This window comes from Dipodomys merriami, unplaced genomic scaffold, assembly GCF_024711535.1.
Source record: "Dipodomys merriami isolate MVZ:Mamm:240054 unplaced genomic scaffold, mDipMer1.0.p SCAF_565, whole genome shotgun sequence".
NCBI lineage: Eukaryota > Metazoa > Chordata > Mammalia > Rodentia > Heteromyidae > Dipodomys > Dipodomys merriami.
In genome coordinates this window covers 428,110-445,442 of record NW_027206141.1, presented here as the reverse complement: position 1 = coordinate 445,442, position 17,333 = coordinate 428,110, and the positions used below count along the sequence as shown (strand labels likewise).

The following is a 17,333-nucleotide window of genomic DNA, read 5'->3' as shown; positions in this document are numbered from 1 at the left end:
CCCACCAAAGTTGTAAAGTTCATTTTTCCATATAACGACTTGTACATCTCATTGTTCCAAAGGATCCAACTGTACCCCTATTTAAACGATTTGTTTTTTTTCCTTCCCTTCCACAAATTATACCAACCTCAAATACAGTGAAAGCACGGTTATACCATGGGGGAGGGACATACAAAGCAACAAAGAAATAATCTTATAAATGTGTAGAAACAATCACCTGAAAGAAAAAAAATTTGAATACATATATTAGGGTTCACTTCCCTAAAATCAACTTATCTGACCTTTTCTGCTTGACTCAGACAAATACTAGTTATTGCAAATAAGGGAAACCATGAGACCTAAGTTTCTTTGGTACCGGCTTACTTCACTTAATATGAATTTTTTTCTATGGAAGACTTAAAATTTTCATATACTATTGCCGTCTTAAATGAAGTGAATGTACCTGGGTTTGCATACAGAACTTTTGGGACAGCATTAATGTTTGAATCTTTGATGGGATTTGATTGGGAATTGTGGCAGGCTTTCATGGTATGAGAAGAAAAAGGATCTGATTGGAATTTATAGCAATATCTAGTTGCTTCCACCCCTGGACAAATCATTATCATTGGTGAAGATGTTGCCATTTGAATTTACAATGCCCCAGAAAGACCTATGTGTTAAAGAAAAATGACTTTCCATTTCCTCCCAGACTGTGGAGAATACCTGAATAGTTCTTCTGGAGATTAAGTTCTTCAGAATAAAACCTATGAGAACATGCACTCTCATCTTCTTTCTTCTTTTCTCTTTTAATCATTCTAGGTCAAAAACATTTCTTTTTGTCATACTCCTCACCTTGACATTGTCTTGTCACAGGCCACCAAAACAATAAAACCGACTGAACATACACTGAAACCTTCAAACTTATAAATCTGAGTAAGCCTTTCTGTTTAATAAATGGACAATATTATTTACTATGGTAGGTTATAAAGCTAACACAGAAATCTAGTCTTTCTAACAATGTAGAGTATATAAAAAATGCTTCATTATAAAATATCTAACTCCAAGTTATATTTTGTGTTTTTGTTTCTGTAGATCTTAGGGCTTAAACTCATGGCCTGACTGGTCGTTTTGTGTTCAAGGCCAGTGCTCTACATAAAATCTGAACTGGAACTCCTTTTCTCCTGGTGGTTAATTGGAAATAAGAATCTAATGAACTTTCCTATTCTGGCTGGCCTATTCATGTTGCATACTTTATGTAATTCCAATTCTCAGCATTATATACATGTTCCAACTACAATATAAAAAACTTAAAATATACTAAGGATATTTGTAAAGTATAAAATGAGGGAAGAATTTTCATCCTTTAGAAATCTATGCAAAATCTATGCTAAACTATTGATATTTTACTGGACCTTTCCTGCAACCAGTTTGATATAGTTTAATACTTGTCACACAAACTTTCTCTGTATTCTACTGCATATATACTTTTTCACGTATGTTTGTATATGTATACATATATATATATCTATCTATATATGTTCCAATGTGCATCATCGGACTTGAAACTGCTTTGTTTTGCTGTTCAGCAATGAACCTTGTCGGCTCATTCTGTGACAATATCTGTTCTCATTTTCATCATTCCTTTATTTACCAAATCATCAGCCTTCTAAAATCAGCTTCATTTCTTGGGTAAGGTTACCAATCAGTCCAACTAATATCCACCCAGAGGCTTTTAATAAAGCAAGTTTTAAGGAAGAATATAACATGAAGTGACAACTACAGAAATTCCACAGAGACCTGACATCTTTCACATTTCTGTCTTCCTTCTCTTCTCATACTTCAGAAAGTATTGACTAACACTATAAATATACTGCAATTATAAGTTAAGGATCAGTGTTTTCTTTCCAACCTGAAGCCTTCTTTTCCATGATTCTTAACATAAACTTTTTGGAAGATTTTTTTGGATTGTGATGGGATTCCACCCAAAACAAAGCCATGTATATCAAGAAAGTCAACGTTTTCAACTCAGAGTACTAAACAAAAGAGGGAGAAAATTAAGGTTAGCTATATATGTTAAGCACAAATATAGGCAATATCAAGATATCTTGAAATTGTATACTTTTACTGGATAAAGTGGCTCAAACCTGTAATATTATCTACTTAGAAAACAGAGATTAGAGAATTTCAGTTCCAGGCAAGCCCAGACCAAAAAAAAAAAAAAAAAAGAAGTTTCAGAAACTCTAACCATTTGATGGGTGCTATGTGTTTCGCTTGTGTTAGGAGGACCACAGTCCAAGCAGACCCAGGCATAGTGATACTTACCTCAAAAGAAGCAATCAAGTTACAATCTGCAGGTATGGCAGTTGTAGAGATACCAAAGTTGTAAAGTTCCTTTCATTGTTGCAATGGGTCTACTTGTATCCCTATTTAAACATTTTCCCCTTCCCCTCCACAAATTATGCCAACATCAAAAATGTGTGCTTATGTAAGAAATGCATGATTCTAAAATTTCATGACAATTCTTTTGAACTTACATTTTTGTGGAATTGACTAAGAAAATAAATTACACCTTCTATATAAAAAATGTTCTGTGCTTAATCTGGCAGCCTATACACTAACATCGGAATGATACAGAGAAGATTAGCATGGCCCCTGCTCAAGGATGACTCGAAAATGAGTGAAGCAATCCATATTTTTACAACAACAAATGCTGGAGGGGATGGGGCCACCAGGGAACCCTACTGCATTCTTGGTGGGAGTGTAAAAGTCTTCAACCACTTTGGAAAGCAGTATGGAGTTTCCTCAAATGACTCCACATAAAGCTCCCCTATGACCCAGCAATCCCACTTTTGTTCATTTACCCAAAGGATCACAAATAAGACCATACTAAAACTACCAGCACAACTATGTTTATTGCAGCATTATTTACCATAGCTAAGATATGGAACCAACCCAGATGCCCCTCAGTAGATGAATGGATCAAGAAAACCTGGTAAATATATACAATTGCATGCTCTGCCTCCATCAGAAAGAATGACATTGCCCAATTTGTTAGGAAATGGAAAGATTTGGAAAAAAATTTTTAAGTGAAGTAAGCCAACTCCAAAGAAATATAGGTCCCATGGTTTCTCTTATTTTCAATAGCTAATATATGTCCGGGATTATCAGAAAATGTCTTAAGCTATGTGCATTTGACCAGATAAGATGATGTTAAGCTAAACGAACACCAAGATAGGTACACAAGTGATTCTATCTTGCTATTATTTCTAACATACTTATACTGTACGATGTGATTTTTTTTTGTTCCTTTATATGTTCCTCAACCACGCTATAACCCCTTTTTTCACTGTATTTGAAGATGGTGCGCCTACATCTTGTATATACGTTTCTCTAATTTGGGGAGAAGAAGAAAACAACAAAATGCTTAAATAGGGATATGGGTTGACCCATTGTAAAAATGAGATGCACAAGACGTATGATGAAAAATGAATTTTACAATTTAGGTAGGGGAAGGAGAGAGGAGGAGTGGAGTGTACTTGTGGAGGTGGGAGAGAAGGGATGGTGGGGGAAAAATAAAGGAGGAGGTAGCAATGCTTGTTAGGAAATGTACTCATTACCTTGCTCATGTAAATGTAACCCCTCTGTGCAGTATTTTTAAAATAAAAAAAATGTATAAAAATGTTCTGAGATTGAAGAGTTTATTTCCCTTATTTTATCCATATAATCTTGTTAACAAATAAATTAATGCAAAACACTGACACGAGGGTATTTTGAATAAATGTGTGTGTGTGTGTGCACACGGGTACACAAGTGTGTTGGAGTGCTCAGAATTTGAACTCAGGGCTTTAAGGTCTTGCTAGGCCTTTCCTCTCTAGATTGGTGAGCTACTATATGAACGACATCTCCACTCCTGGCTCTTTGCTAGTTCATTAATTTTTTTTGAAAAATAATCTCAAAAATAATTTTGCCCTGATTGGCTTCCAACTGTTATCCACAGATCTCAGCCTCCTGAGTAGATATCTCAAGTAAACAAGATTACGGGTGTGACCAACCAGCACAAGGTTTTCAGAATAATTTTAAATGTAGAAGAAAATTTACTTCGTGGGGGCCTGTTTTTATCATCTCCTACTTTTAAAGCACTTTGCTTTAAAAGCAAAGGTGAATTTATTAAATTAAATGTGAATTTATTTCTCTTTTGGATTCTTAAAAGACAGAAAGTGATGATATTTAAAAGTTTTGGTACTTTTTAAAAAGAAAAATGGAACTGTAGTACAGAAGAAATTTGGCTGTCTTTGAAACTCAATGTATAAGCTCAATTCTGTGCATGATAACGCAATGTCACCAACACAGTCTGTGTTGAAGACAAATTGTGACAGAAAACAATCATCATCGGCAATAATTGCTATGCTATTATTTCTTGAGCAATATTAATATTGAATTTAGAGTGTAAGAGAATGGTGAGATTTTACCTACCTTTTCTGAATTGCTGAAAGACTTTTGGAAACTTTGACTCATTTTTTTCCTCACTGTGTGTATTTGGGCCATGCATTTAGTGCCTTTAATTACAATTTTTCCCAACACTTAAATGGTAATAATATTAGTATTATAGCAAATGTTATCTTAAGAATTAAGAGCAATAAAACTTGTGAAAAACTTAACATAAACTTCTATGAATGAGCTTTTTTAAATACTAAATAAAATGTATTACAGAAACCATTACATGAAGTGAGCAACCAGAAGTAATGTTATCTATTGACCATGCTCTGCTTCCAAGGAAGCCAAGAGGATAACTCTCATGCTGTAAATCAAACTGGTTATCTTATGTCTTGATAGTGTAAAAATATCAGGGACATTTATAAAGAAGGAATGTTGTAGACAGATGTGAAGTCCGTATGAAAATGTACAAAACTGATAAAACGTAAGAGTATCTGAGCAGTATATTTTGTTTTATATAAGGTACATCACAAAGATAGGGAAAACCTAGAAGAATGAATTCTCTTTTTGAAATTCTATCATAGATCCTTAGCAGGATGAACTCTTTCCTCATTCTTGTAGAGGCATCATCAGATGAGAGGAACTCTTTTTTTGTTTGTTTCCTTCCATTTATTCTTCGGTTTGAAATCTGAACTACATGAGACTGAAAGAAACCAAAATTAGACATGCAGGATTTGGAAAGAGCAATCAACATAAAATAAATAAAGTATATAAAGCTTTGTAAAAGGTCTAACCAAATTAAGTAGTATAGTCTCAAGCATAAACAGAAATTGATTTAAGCAATATCATTTTATTGAAAAGTAAAAAATGTTAGGAGTTGCTTAATTTTTCTTTTCTACTATATTGAATTAAGTATTCACTTTGTATAGAGATATTAAAGATGAGATTAACAAGAAACTTGATTTAATATGGACGAAAGTTCTGAATAGACCTGCTTTCCAAAAAGCCCTGAAAATCACCAGTGGGTTTACAAATTTGTGTTTAATACCACTTCTATGCTGGCTTAATGCTTTCTGAACAGAAGTCATTAGAGAAATGCAACTCAAAATTACTATGATACTACTCCATAACTATTATAACTCTTATCAACAAAATCAAAGGAGTCAGGTGTGGTGGTAAAAGCTTGTAATTCCAAGCATTTAGGGGGTTGGAGTAAGAGGATTTGATTCTAAGGCCAGTCTGGGGTACTGCACATAGGAAAAACCTGCCCTTGAAAATACTCAGAAGGTAATAATGTTGTGAGAGTGTGGAGGAAAGGAAATTTTGTACTCTCTTGGTCAAAATACAGGTTAATATTCTCATTGTAGAAAGTAGTATGCAGTTTTCTTTCTTTCTTTCCTTCTTTCTTTCTTTCTTTCTTTCTTTCTTTCTTTTTGGGGGGTGGTCCGGTTGTGGGGCCTGAACTCTGGGCCTGGGCGCTGTCCCTCAGTTCTTCAGCTCAAGGCTAGCACACTACCACTTGAGCCACAGCACCACTTCTGGCTTTTTTCTATTTGCTTATGTGGTGCTGAGGAATCAAACCCAGAGCCTCATGCATGCAAGGCAAGCGCTCTACCACTGAGCCACCTTCCCAGCCCCAAGTATGCAATTTTCTAAAGAAATGCAAAGATGAAATATCATTTGAACCACTAATCATGTGATTCTCTCTCTGGGTAGCTTGAGTTTTGTGTTTTACAGATACACTTCAGGATTTCTTTTTCATGAATCAAACATGGGAAAGAACTAAATGCAACCTCCCTTAATTCAAAAAAGAATAGAAGCTATATTTATTTGTATTACTGTGCATGAAGAAATCCTGGAGATTTCTGGCTAATTCAGAGGTCCCCATGCAAAAATATAGGACAAGAGGAAAGTAAAACTGTTTTGAAAGTATAATAGGTTATCATTGATGAAAAGGTGTAGTGGTCATTTTTCCTTTTTTTTGTGTGTGTGCCAGTTGATCAGTGCAGAAGCAAGGCTGAACCCTGGAGCCCTTTCAATATCACCACGTGAACTTCCATTTATGTAGTCCCTGTGGGTGTGGGGTCTCTTCAGGTCACCCGTTGAGAAGTGGGGCCCCCTCCCTTGTGGTGGATGTGCAGTGAAGGGATGTGTGTGTGCATGGTCCCTACCATTGCCAGATGAGCCCTGCCCACCCTGCCCACCTCCCTTCCCATTCTCACTTGTTCCATTTCACCCAGGATCTAGCAGCCATGGGGCTGGAGTTGAGTCCACTGCTGCCCTCTCCTCTGCCAGGTGTGCTGGTACTGGTCTTCGGTGGCCCTGGGTGCAAGTTCCATCCCAGTGAGACTCTGTTGTGGGGTCACTGCCTGCCCCCATGGGTGTGGGGTGGAGAACACCATGCTTGTACACTGCACAGTCCACAGGAGAAGGAATGCTTGGTGGAAAATTCACCCCCTTGGGGCCAGGAAGCCCAGCCTTGGTTCAGACTTTAGGGCAGAATGGGGATTAGAGTCGTGTGCTGGCCCTTCTGCCAGCGGGCTTGTGACAGCTGTGGCAGCTGAGCACCCTGGAGCCCCTTCAGCATCCCCACGGACCTCCATTTTCTGGTCCCTGTGATCTCGGGTAAGGTGACATCCCTGCATATGCCCATCAGTGCCAGAGGAGCATGGACTTGCAGTGCACCAGCTGCAGCACTGGGGGATCAAAGCCCCTTTGGCTTTGCTGTATAGCCTCCTCCATTGTCCTTCTGGTCCACATGGGCCCAGCTCTGGGTGCCATTCCGGGGATGCTCCCTTTGGCAGCAATGGGCTCATCCTCTACCCTCATTGGTATCCAAAACAGGAATGGGTCTGGCCTTGGCAATGCAGGCCACACACATGGGAGGCAGGACTTGGGGTCTGCCCTGCCTTACCTCCTGGCTTTGGCACCTGAGGCTGGGTTGCTTGGTCTGGTCACTGATGGAGCTTTGTTGGATGCAGCCCACCACAACAAATACTGCAACTGCTGCAACAGCAGTGCGGTTTTCCAGACCCCCTCAGGGTCACCACAGGGACCTCTGATGGGTCTACATGAGCTGGGTGTGAGTGTCATCCCAGGACTCCCATTAGGAAGTGCCACTCTCCTTTGTAGTACTGGAAGTAAGAGATGCCACATATAATTTCTGCTTTCTAACGTTTTCCTTCACTAAGATAAACAGAACAGGAAGATATAAATAAGTTTTATAAAAAGGAAACATATAACCTATATCACTTCTACCTGTTAAACCATTGTAATATTTTTTATCCAGTAGGAATTCTTTCTGTACTTACTTATTTTACTTTTGAATGTAACGAATGTAATATTTTTGTGTGTATTTTACTATCCTAGTATAATTTCATTTGCACTACTTACATACAATTTTTTTCAAATTCTGTGATTTTAGAATGTGTTTTTTGGAGAAGAGTTTTGTTGTACTTTCATTTCAATTTGCCATTATGGGCTTATAAACACATAAAATAAAATACATTCTTGCTAGTATCAAGTTCAATGATTTTGTAGACTAGAGACTCAAGGATATAGCATTATATATCATACAGTAATATGTATCAATTTGTTTATAACTGCTCCATAAAATAATTAGTAATTCAGGCAGCAGCCACTTCATCTGGCCCCTCTGATGAAGTAGGATCCTAGTGGCAGCCTAGCCAACACGGGTGCTTCTGGGCACCTCACCTGAGACTGTGGGAGAATATCAGGGTGTACCTGCTGTTGGACTAGGGAAGCTGCTGCGTGAATGACACAGTGCCACTGACCCACATCTAATACCCACAAGCCCCATGGGCCTGGGCCCTAAGGATCAGCGCCTGAGAGCACACACACACGGTGAGAGGGGGGACCCACCTAGGAAGGACTGCAGACAAAACAGAAGCCGCTCTGGGGATCAGCTTGTACAGTATCCTCCATGGAGTAGGGGACGATTGTTCTCAGCTGTGGGGAGAAGACAAGAAATACAGGCCCAGGTGGGGTGATGCCAACTTTTGTACTCAGGCTGGCAGGGAAACTTTCCTCCAGACACTCTCCTGCAGGCTCAGGATGCCCCTCCATGCTCCTTGTCCATGGAGTATCAGCCAGAGACAATCATGTCTGGTACTCTTGGCTGCTGTTTTGGGGTTTGTTAATTTACACAGAGAGCCCCGGCCTCAGACAGCAGAGTTATATTCTGGGTTTTGTAAAATTTTCTGCATCTGAGCATTTCCCAGTGTTTTGGTTTTTGTATTGTTTCTTATAAATGCTTTGTGAAATTTGTGTTTTAGGTGTTGAGGTACAGGAGGAAGAGCCAGATTATAAACATAGTTTCCTACAAGCCTTTCATCTAAAAAAGAAAATAGATTCTTTCTAAAAATGCCTATCAGGAAATGAATTTGAGAGAGGGGAAAAGGCAGTTTTCTCATGAGATCAAAATGTGCTAGTTTTATATGCATGTTTTTTTGCGTTCAAAATACAACTAAGTAATTCACTATCTAGGAACAATTGTCCAGACCTAAGAGTTAGGTGTCTTGGGAGCTAGAGGCAGGGTTTTTGTGAGGTTTATCCAAAGGGAGGGAAGAAAGTTAAAATCCATAGATTACTTTGTAGAATGAAAGTGGTAATACAAAATGAGAATCACAAAAATCCTCTCTTTTATTCTTCCATATGAATTTTTGGATTGCTTCTTCTATTTCATTGAAAGTGAGATTGGGATATTGATATGTATCACATCGAATTTGGAAATAGCCTTTTTCAGTATTGCCATTTTCATGATGTTAATCTTCCCAATCTAGGAGCGTGGGAGGTTTCCCACTTCCTTAGTTCTGCTTTCATTTTCTTTTTCAGGTTTTTAAAGTTTCCATCATAGAGGTCCTTCACCTCTTAAGTTAACTCCTTGCTATTGTATTTTTTTGCGAATATTAAAAAGGTATTGCTTTCCTATTTTCAGCCTCACTCTTATCGTAATTGGAATACAGGAAAGCCATTGATTTCCGAGGGTTAATTTTATATTCTGCTAGTTTGCCAAAGTTTCTGATCAGCTCAAGTAACTTGGGAGTGGAGTCCATGAGGTTCTTTAAATACAAGATCATGTCATCTGCAAAGAGGGATAGTTTTACTTCATCTTTCCCTATTTGGATCCCCTTTAAGTTTGTATCTTGTCTTATTGCCCCAGCTAGCATTCTAATATTAACTTGAAGAGGAGTGGACAGCACAGACATCCTTATTTCATTCCTGAATTTATTTTATTTATTTATTTCATGCCCCAGTCGTGGGGCATGAACTCTGGGCCACTGTCTCGCCGCTCTTCAGCTCAAGGCTAGCGCTCTACCACTTGAGCCACAGCACCACTTCTGGCTTTTATTCTTATTGCTTATGTGGTGCTGAGACATGGAACCCAGAGCCTCATGCATGCAAGGCAAGTGCTCTACCACTGAGCCACATTCCCAGCCCCTCATTCCTGAATTTATAAGAAATGATTTTAACCTTTTGCCATTAACTATAATGCTGGCTGTAGGTTTGTCAATCCTTAGCAGAAAGAACAGTGCTGAAGCAATATCAGTTCCAGATGTCAAACTCTCATAAGAACAGCTTGATAATGGCACAACAACAAACCTGAGGACCAATGGAAAAGGACTGAAGACTCAGAAATGAATCCACTGACCAATAGCCACCTAATCTTTGAAAAGGGAGCTAAAAAAATAGAGTGGAAAAAAGATAGCCTTTTCTGTAAATGGTGTTGGCAAAATTGGTTAAACAACTGTTAAACTAAACTAGATCCGTATATATTGCCCTGCACCAGAATCAACTCCAAATGGACAGAAGACCTCAAAATAAAAGCAGACACCGTGAAAACATTACATGAAGGAATAGGAGAAACTCTAGGGCTCTTTAGCACACACCGAAATTTTCTTAATAGAGAACAAGAAATAAAACAAATCAAAGAAAGGTTGGGCAAATGGGATTGCTTGAAACCGCAGAGCTTCTGCAAGGCAAAGGTCAAAGCTAACAAGAACTGTAGACAGCCCACGTACTGGGAGAAGATCTTCATGAGTCATAAAATGGACAAGGTCTTATATCTAAAATATACTTAGGACTCAAAAAATTAAATTCCCCAACAACAAATCATCAAAGAAACAACTGCCGGATAACTCAATGGGCTAAAGACTTAAAGAGAGATTTCTCTGAAGAGGAAATGAAAATGCCCATTAGACACATGAAGAAATGCTCAACTTTTCTAGCCATAAAAGAAATGCAAATCAGACAGCATTGAGATCGCACATCATTCCAGTTAGAATGTCTATAACCAAGAAATTTAATTACCAGTTGTTTAAGGATACAGGTGGACCTGTTGCAACAATGAGAAGTACAAGTTGTCATGTCCAAAACGAGCTTTACAACGTCGGTGCGGGGGGGGGGGAAGGAGAAGGATTGGTATTGGGGGGGAGGGGGGAGGCTGGGAAGGGATGTGAAGGGTAAACAAAGGAGGAGGCTGCAATGCTTGGTAAGAAATGTATGCATTATCCTGTCCATGTAATTGTAACCCCTCTGTACAGTATGTTCACAAATAAAATTAAATTAAATTAAAAAAAAAGAAATGTAATTATTACAGATGCTGGCGGGAACCCTACTGCATTGTTAGTGGGAGTGTAAACTTGTTCAACGACTTTGGAAAGCAGTATGGAAATTCTTCAAAAGACTCCACTTAGAGCTCCCTATGACCCAGCAATCCCACCTTTGGGCATTTACCCAAATGATCACAAACAAGGTCATTTTACCAGCACAACCATGTTTGTTGCAGCATTACTCACTATAGTTATGATATGGAACCAAACCCGATTCCCCTCAGTAGATGAATGGATCTAGAAAATGTGACACACACACACACACACACACACACACACACACACACACACACACACACACACACACACAATGGAATTCTATGCCTCCATTAGAAGGAATGACAATGCCCCATTTGTTAGGAAATGGAAAGGCTTGTTAAAAATTATATTAAGTGAAGTAAGCCAGGCCCAGAGAAACATAGGTCCCATGCTTTCCCTTATTTGCAAGGACTAGTACATGTCTAGGACAAACAGAAAAGATCAAAAGTTATGTTATTATGACCACATAAGATGATGTTAAGTGAAATATACCCCAAGTCAGTCTTGGTTTTGTTTTTAATACACTTATAATGCAGTATGTGATTCTTTTGTAGGTTCATCCCCCCAGGGTATAATCCCTGTTTTCACTGTATTTGATTCCAATGTTCTGCATCTTGTATATTCACTTTTGTGATTTGGGGAGTGGAAAGGATATAACAAAATGCTTAAATGGGGCTGCAGGTTGACCCATTGTGATGAAGAGATGTACAGGACACTATGTAGAAAATGAATTTACAATGTCAGGCAGGGATTGAGGAGGGAGGAGTTGGAGAGGTGGGGAGGGAAGGGATGGTAGGGGAAAAACCAAGGAGGAGGTAACAATGCTAGATAGGAAATGTACTCATTACCCTACTCATGTAACTGAACCCCCTCTGTACAGTATTTTTACAATAAAATATATTTAAAAATCTCTGCCTGTTGTAGATTTCCAGTGATGCCCTCGGCATTGAATTTTTTGCCTTTCCTGGCTGTGGTTAGGTCCACCTGCCCAGTGGATCAGTAGTCTTCAAGGCATCTTGTTCCTGAAATGGGACTTGGATTATCCAGTGGTGGTTGGAACCGGGCCAAGGACAGTGCAAAGTCCAATTCCAGGGCTTGGCTTCTTCATTCCCCATGCAACTAGGATTGCAAGCAGGATTTCTCTGAATTTGACTCCAGAAAACAATCACTGAACTAAAAGGCAAGGCCCCCAAACACCTATCCTCCTCCCCCCATTCCCTGTTTTGTCCCTCCTTGGGAAAGTACAAATTAATTTCGCAGGTTTTGGCAAAGACACAAATTGCCCACCACCTCCCCTGGTAAACTAGGTTTCAAGTCACTAAGTCATGTAAACGGATAATGCGGCACTCATTATTCTGGACAACCTCTTTGGGTTGTTTGATGCTTTAATTTTTGTTGTTGTTGTTGTTGGTAGGGGGCCTGAACTTTGGGTCTGGGCACTGTCCCTGAGCTCTTCAGCTCAAGGCTATATCACTTGAGCCACAGCACCACTTCCAGTTTTTTCTGCTTATGTGGTGCAGAGGAATTGAAACCAGGACCTCATTCGTGCAAGACAAGCACTCTACTACTGAGTCTCCTTCCCATCCCTAATGCTTTAATTTTTTTAAATTTCTTTTTGTCAGTCTTGGGGCTTGAACTCAGAGACTGGGTTTTAACATATCCCTGAGTTCTTCAGCTCAAGAGAAGCCCTCTTCCACTTGAGACACAGTGCCACTTCCTGTTTGGAGATAAGTGTCTCACAGACTTTCCTGCCAGGGTTTGCTTTGAACCATGAATTTTAAAATTATCTTTCTTCCAGGTGTTTATTGGAACATTACAGTTTTTCTGGAATTTAAAGTTTTCTGTAAACATTTGTCTTCAAGTAATTCAACAGCATTAAATATTACATTTACAAGCTATCCTGTAGCACATCCATTTTGAAATTATTATGTTAAGATGAAATTCTTATTTTTTGTAGAAAAAAACCATTAAACTCCAAATGAGAACATGCTAATTTCAGCTTCGTTGAGTCTCCTTCCTCTTTTTTTTCTCTCCAGTATCTTTTCTTGTTTTGGAACAAGTGTCATGGACTGTCCAACCATTCAAAAGGAAGTTTATTCCATTAATTTAATAGAAAAAAAATCCAATCTTCCTGCATCTCAGGGCAACTTTAGGTATAATGTTAATCTGATAATTCACATCATTTAATTTTCAGTCATTTTGATAATTTTTTTTGTTAAACCATTCATTAAACAGCTACCAAAAAGCAAGAATAAAAATAATGTTCTGCTTTCTAAGAAGGTTTAAAAAGCTAAGTAATTCAACAAAACACATTTTATTCTTCCAAGATTCCATGGTGAAAAATTTCTCTTTCATCATAGCCCTTACCACTGACCCCTTCCCATCAAACTTGCACCTTTCTTCAGTTTTTTTGTTCCAGCTTTCATTTTGGTACTAGCATCAGTAATCTCCTTGTAGTATTTGACAATGAAATTCCATTTGTTGTTAGAGAGCTCAATTCATATTGCCAAAGGCAGCCTCATGAGCATAACATTGAACATAAAATATTGAATATCATTAATGTGATCATATGCAACTATTTCATAAATTAATATAAGTACCACACAAAGGTGCATCTTCATATAATTTTTAAAATGCAAAGTAGTTACATATCTATGTCAAAAAATAATTCAGATCACTAGTAGAAGGGACTAAGCTAAACCTATTGCATCATCCCCAATATCTTTGTAAAACTTTTTCTCATTAACTTTCACCTTAGGGCTTTCTTTTCCTAGCAACAAGTTGTCAGTTGATATCCTTGGATATTAGTCACCTCTGAGTAACCTCATTTCTTTCCACCGCCAGTAAGTCCCTTGTGTTAAATACCTGAGGAATAATGTCCCAATGTGCCTGCAAGAGGAGTACCCAAGTCGACTGTCTGTGCCCACTCTTCCCTTGTTTTGTTTGGGAATGTGGTATCAGAGACAAGGGTGTCAGGGGTCAAGTGGCTGGAACCATGGTGTTATGAATTATGGGTAGCAGAAAAGAGTAGCAGAGACTAGGATACCAGGGAAAGGGTAATTGTGACTGTAATAACTGAGTTGAAGTGGCAGGAAATTGGGTAGCAGCAACAGCTTTGCAAGGGTTGGGGTAGCTAATACAGGCATCCAGAAGAGTTTAGCAGGGACAAGAAAGCATAGACAAAGTGAAAGAGTAAAAGTTGTGAGGGATTGTGGGGCACAATCAGGGTAAAAAGGTCATGAGTGTGCAAACTGGGTAGTTAGTACTATGGTAGAAGCAATTGGCATGGTGGACTGATGCAGTGCAGAGCTCTGGGTTTGCCTCTCCACTTTTAGGTCTTAGATCTTTAGGGAAACTACCTCTAACAGCTCAGCTCATTATCAGCTTTTTTTTTTTTTTTTTTTTTTTTTTTTTTTTTTTTTGTCGGTCATGGGCTTGAACTCTGGGTCTGAGTGCTGTCCCTCACCTCTTCAGCTCAATGCGAGTGCTTTACCACTAGAGCTACAGTGCCACTTCCGGTTTTCTGGTGGTTTATTGAAGATAAGAGTTTCACAGACTTTCCTGCCCAGGCTGGCTTTGAACCTCGATCCTCAGATCTCAGCCTCCTGAGTAGCTAGGATTACAGGTGTGAGGCATCGGCGCCCAGTGAGAAGTGAATGTTTCTACTGTATCATTGCTAAATATTTTTGGATAGATACCTAATCTTATTTTCACTGGGTTTTGTGGCATTGTGTTTTTGCTTTAATGAGGGACCTCCATATAGATTTTCAGAGCAATTACAATAGTTTGAAGATATCCTATAATATGTGGATATTAGATCAAAATTTAAATATATCAATGAACATATACAGGACTATTATATATAGTTTATAATTTGAAGAAATTTTAAGAAGGCAACAGTTGGGGGAAAAGAAAATTTTAGAAGCTTAATAACAAACATACAGACATGGAAAAATACAAAAACAGGTGCAATAATTAGTGCTAATAGTAACAAAACATTTTCCTCAAGTTTTAAAAATGAAACTATTAAAATAATACCTAACATAAAATAAATATGCCTTGGAAGAAAATGTACCATAGACATAGTTTTCCCCATAATTTGTTTTATTTTTATAACAAATGGATTAAAAGAAAATGTAATTACTTGTCTGAAGATGATAACACTTTCAAGTGTCATTGATAGAATCCAGCAAAGGAAAGTAACAGAAAAGTAGAGAGTAAGAACAACCTGGCTATGGATGAAGATACTCAGAACTTTGTGAATGTGCTCCATTTTCCTCATCAAAATAGAGCTAGGACAGTACCTTTGAACAGAACACTTGTAATGTAGTCAGAGCAGCGGAGTTACTAATTAGGTAGTAATTTATTACTTTTATTCCCTAATCTTATGATGTGATTCCCAAATGATGTGAGTGATCCTAGATTTTCTGAGCCCTTTTTTCACCCAAAGTTTCTAATTCCTCCCCCTTCTGATGATTCTTCTGCTACTCTCACTTCTCCATGTTTCTGAATCAACTCCTATGACCATTTTGTTCATTAGAAAGAGCTGGAGAAATGTGAGGATGGCCTGGAGTCTGAGGTAACATCCACTCCAGCTTGAAGGATCTGGTGAAGGACCTACACCTGAGCCTCAGAATCAGATATTAATTGAACTCTTTGGAAATGGAGTAACTCACCCCCCCCCCCAAGCAGAATCTGTAATCCCTTGGCTTTCTCTGAAGAGATTTGGTACTAGGGCACAATTCAGAGAATGAGCTTTCCCACCACCCACCACAGCCTTGTCAGGAGGAACAGGTTCAAAACTAAAAGTGGCCTCAGCTCCCACAGAGCCAGTCAGAAGCCAAGAGATCACACTTTTCTCCTCATTAGGGATCTTCTGGTAGGAATAGAGTCTGGGCAAAGTCTAAGATGGAGATAAGTGAGACTGGACCTATGGAGGACACAAAAGAATGACCCTCTCTTTGACTACAAGTGAGTTTTGTACTGAGACATGACAACTTCCTTCATATATGAAAATTCACTAGGTGTTATCTCACCACCACTTTGCAGGAGGTCAGTTTCCCCAAAGGAGAAGTTGTTAAATGTTGTGACTGCCAGTTTGCTCTCTGGGCTTTTGTCTCTCCCACCCCTTCCCATGCCAGGAATGCATTGCTTCTTTCAAGCACTCAACTACTTGTCCTGACTCCTAGGCAGGAATACTGTAGGCTATTATTTGGCTAACCTCTTGCATTTGAGGTAGAATAAGCCTAGGCTCTGCTTATGCCAATAGATAGATGCAAGAAGCTGAGTATAAGCTCATATTTGTACAGAAAAACAATCATATTGAAAAAATTAAATGAAATTAATAGTTGAGTGATTTAGGGTTTATACCCACTAAATTTAGTTAATTATTAGTAACACACCTAGAACAATGGATTAAGAAGAGAACAGTGAAGTAAGTTCAAAATAAGATGGAAAAGACACACCATAGCCATAACAGGAGATGAAAATGTGAAGGAACTATTGGCATAGTTCCAGTTACTATCTTAGGAGTGACCTTGAATAGGAGGCTTTTAGAATAATATCTAAAAGAGAGGTACTTGCTGGGCCCTGGTGGCCCACATCTGTAATCCAAGCTACTCAGCATGGTGGGATCTGAGTATTATGATTCAAAGCAAGCCCAGGAAGAAAAACCCAGAAGTAGTAATGTGGCTCAAGTGGTAGATCACTAGCCTGGAGCTCAGGGAAACTGCCTAGTCCCTGAATTCAAGCTTCAGCATCAGCAAAACAACAACAACAAAACAATAATGATAAAATAAATAAAAGAAGGACTTAAAGATATGCTATGGAATTATGATCCTGTGTAAGTGTTTAGGGAACATAAAAGGAGACAAAATTTGGAGCAAAATGATACCTACTAATCAAGGATGCAAAGCAAATGCCAAATTCCTCTTCTCAAAAACTACCAAATTTGGGCTGGGAAGGTGGCTCCGTGATTAGAGTCCTTGCCTTACATGCATGAAGCCCTCGGTTTGATTCCTCAGCCAGAAGTGGTGCTATGGCCCCAAAGAAACATAGGTCCCATGGTTTCCCTTATTTGCAATATCTAGTATATGTATGAGTCAAGCAGAAAAGGTCAGATAAGGCGATGTTAGGAAAATGAACCCTAAGATATGTATTTAAATGTTCTTTTTCTTTCATGCATTTGTTTCTAACACATTTGTAAGATTATTTCTTTGTTGCTTTGTATGTCGCTCCGTCACAGTATAA

The 17,333-nt window shown here is 38.6% G+C and overlaps 1 non-coding gene across 1 annotated transcript; it reads left to right on the top strand.

The window, feature by feature from the left end:
* The first annotated feature begins 2,569 nt into the window (after window positions 1-2,569).
* On the top strand, window positions 2,570-2,676 carry LOC138812351 (U6 spliceosomal RNA). Its single transcript, XR_011367598.1, has one exon. It is a non-coding gene; the product is annotated as a U6 spliceosomal RNA (small nuclear RNA).
* The last annotated feature ends 14,657 nt before the right edge of the window (window positions 2,677-17,333 follow it).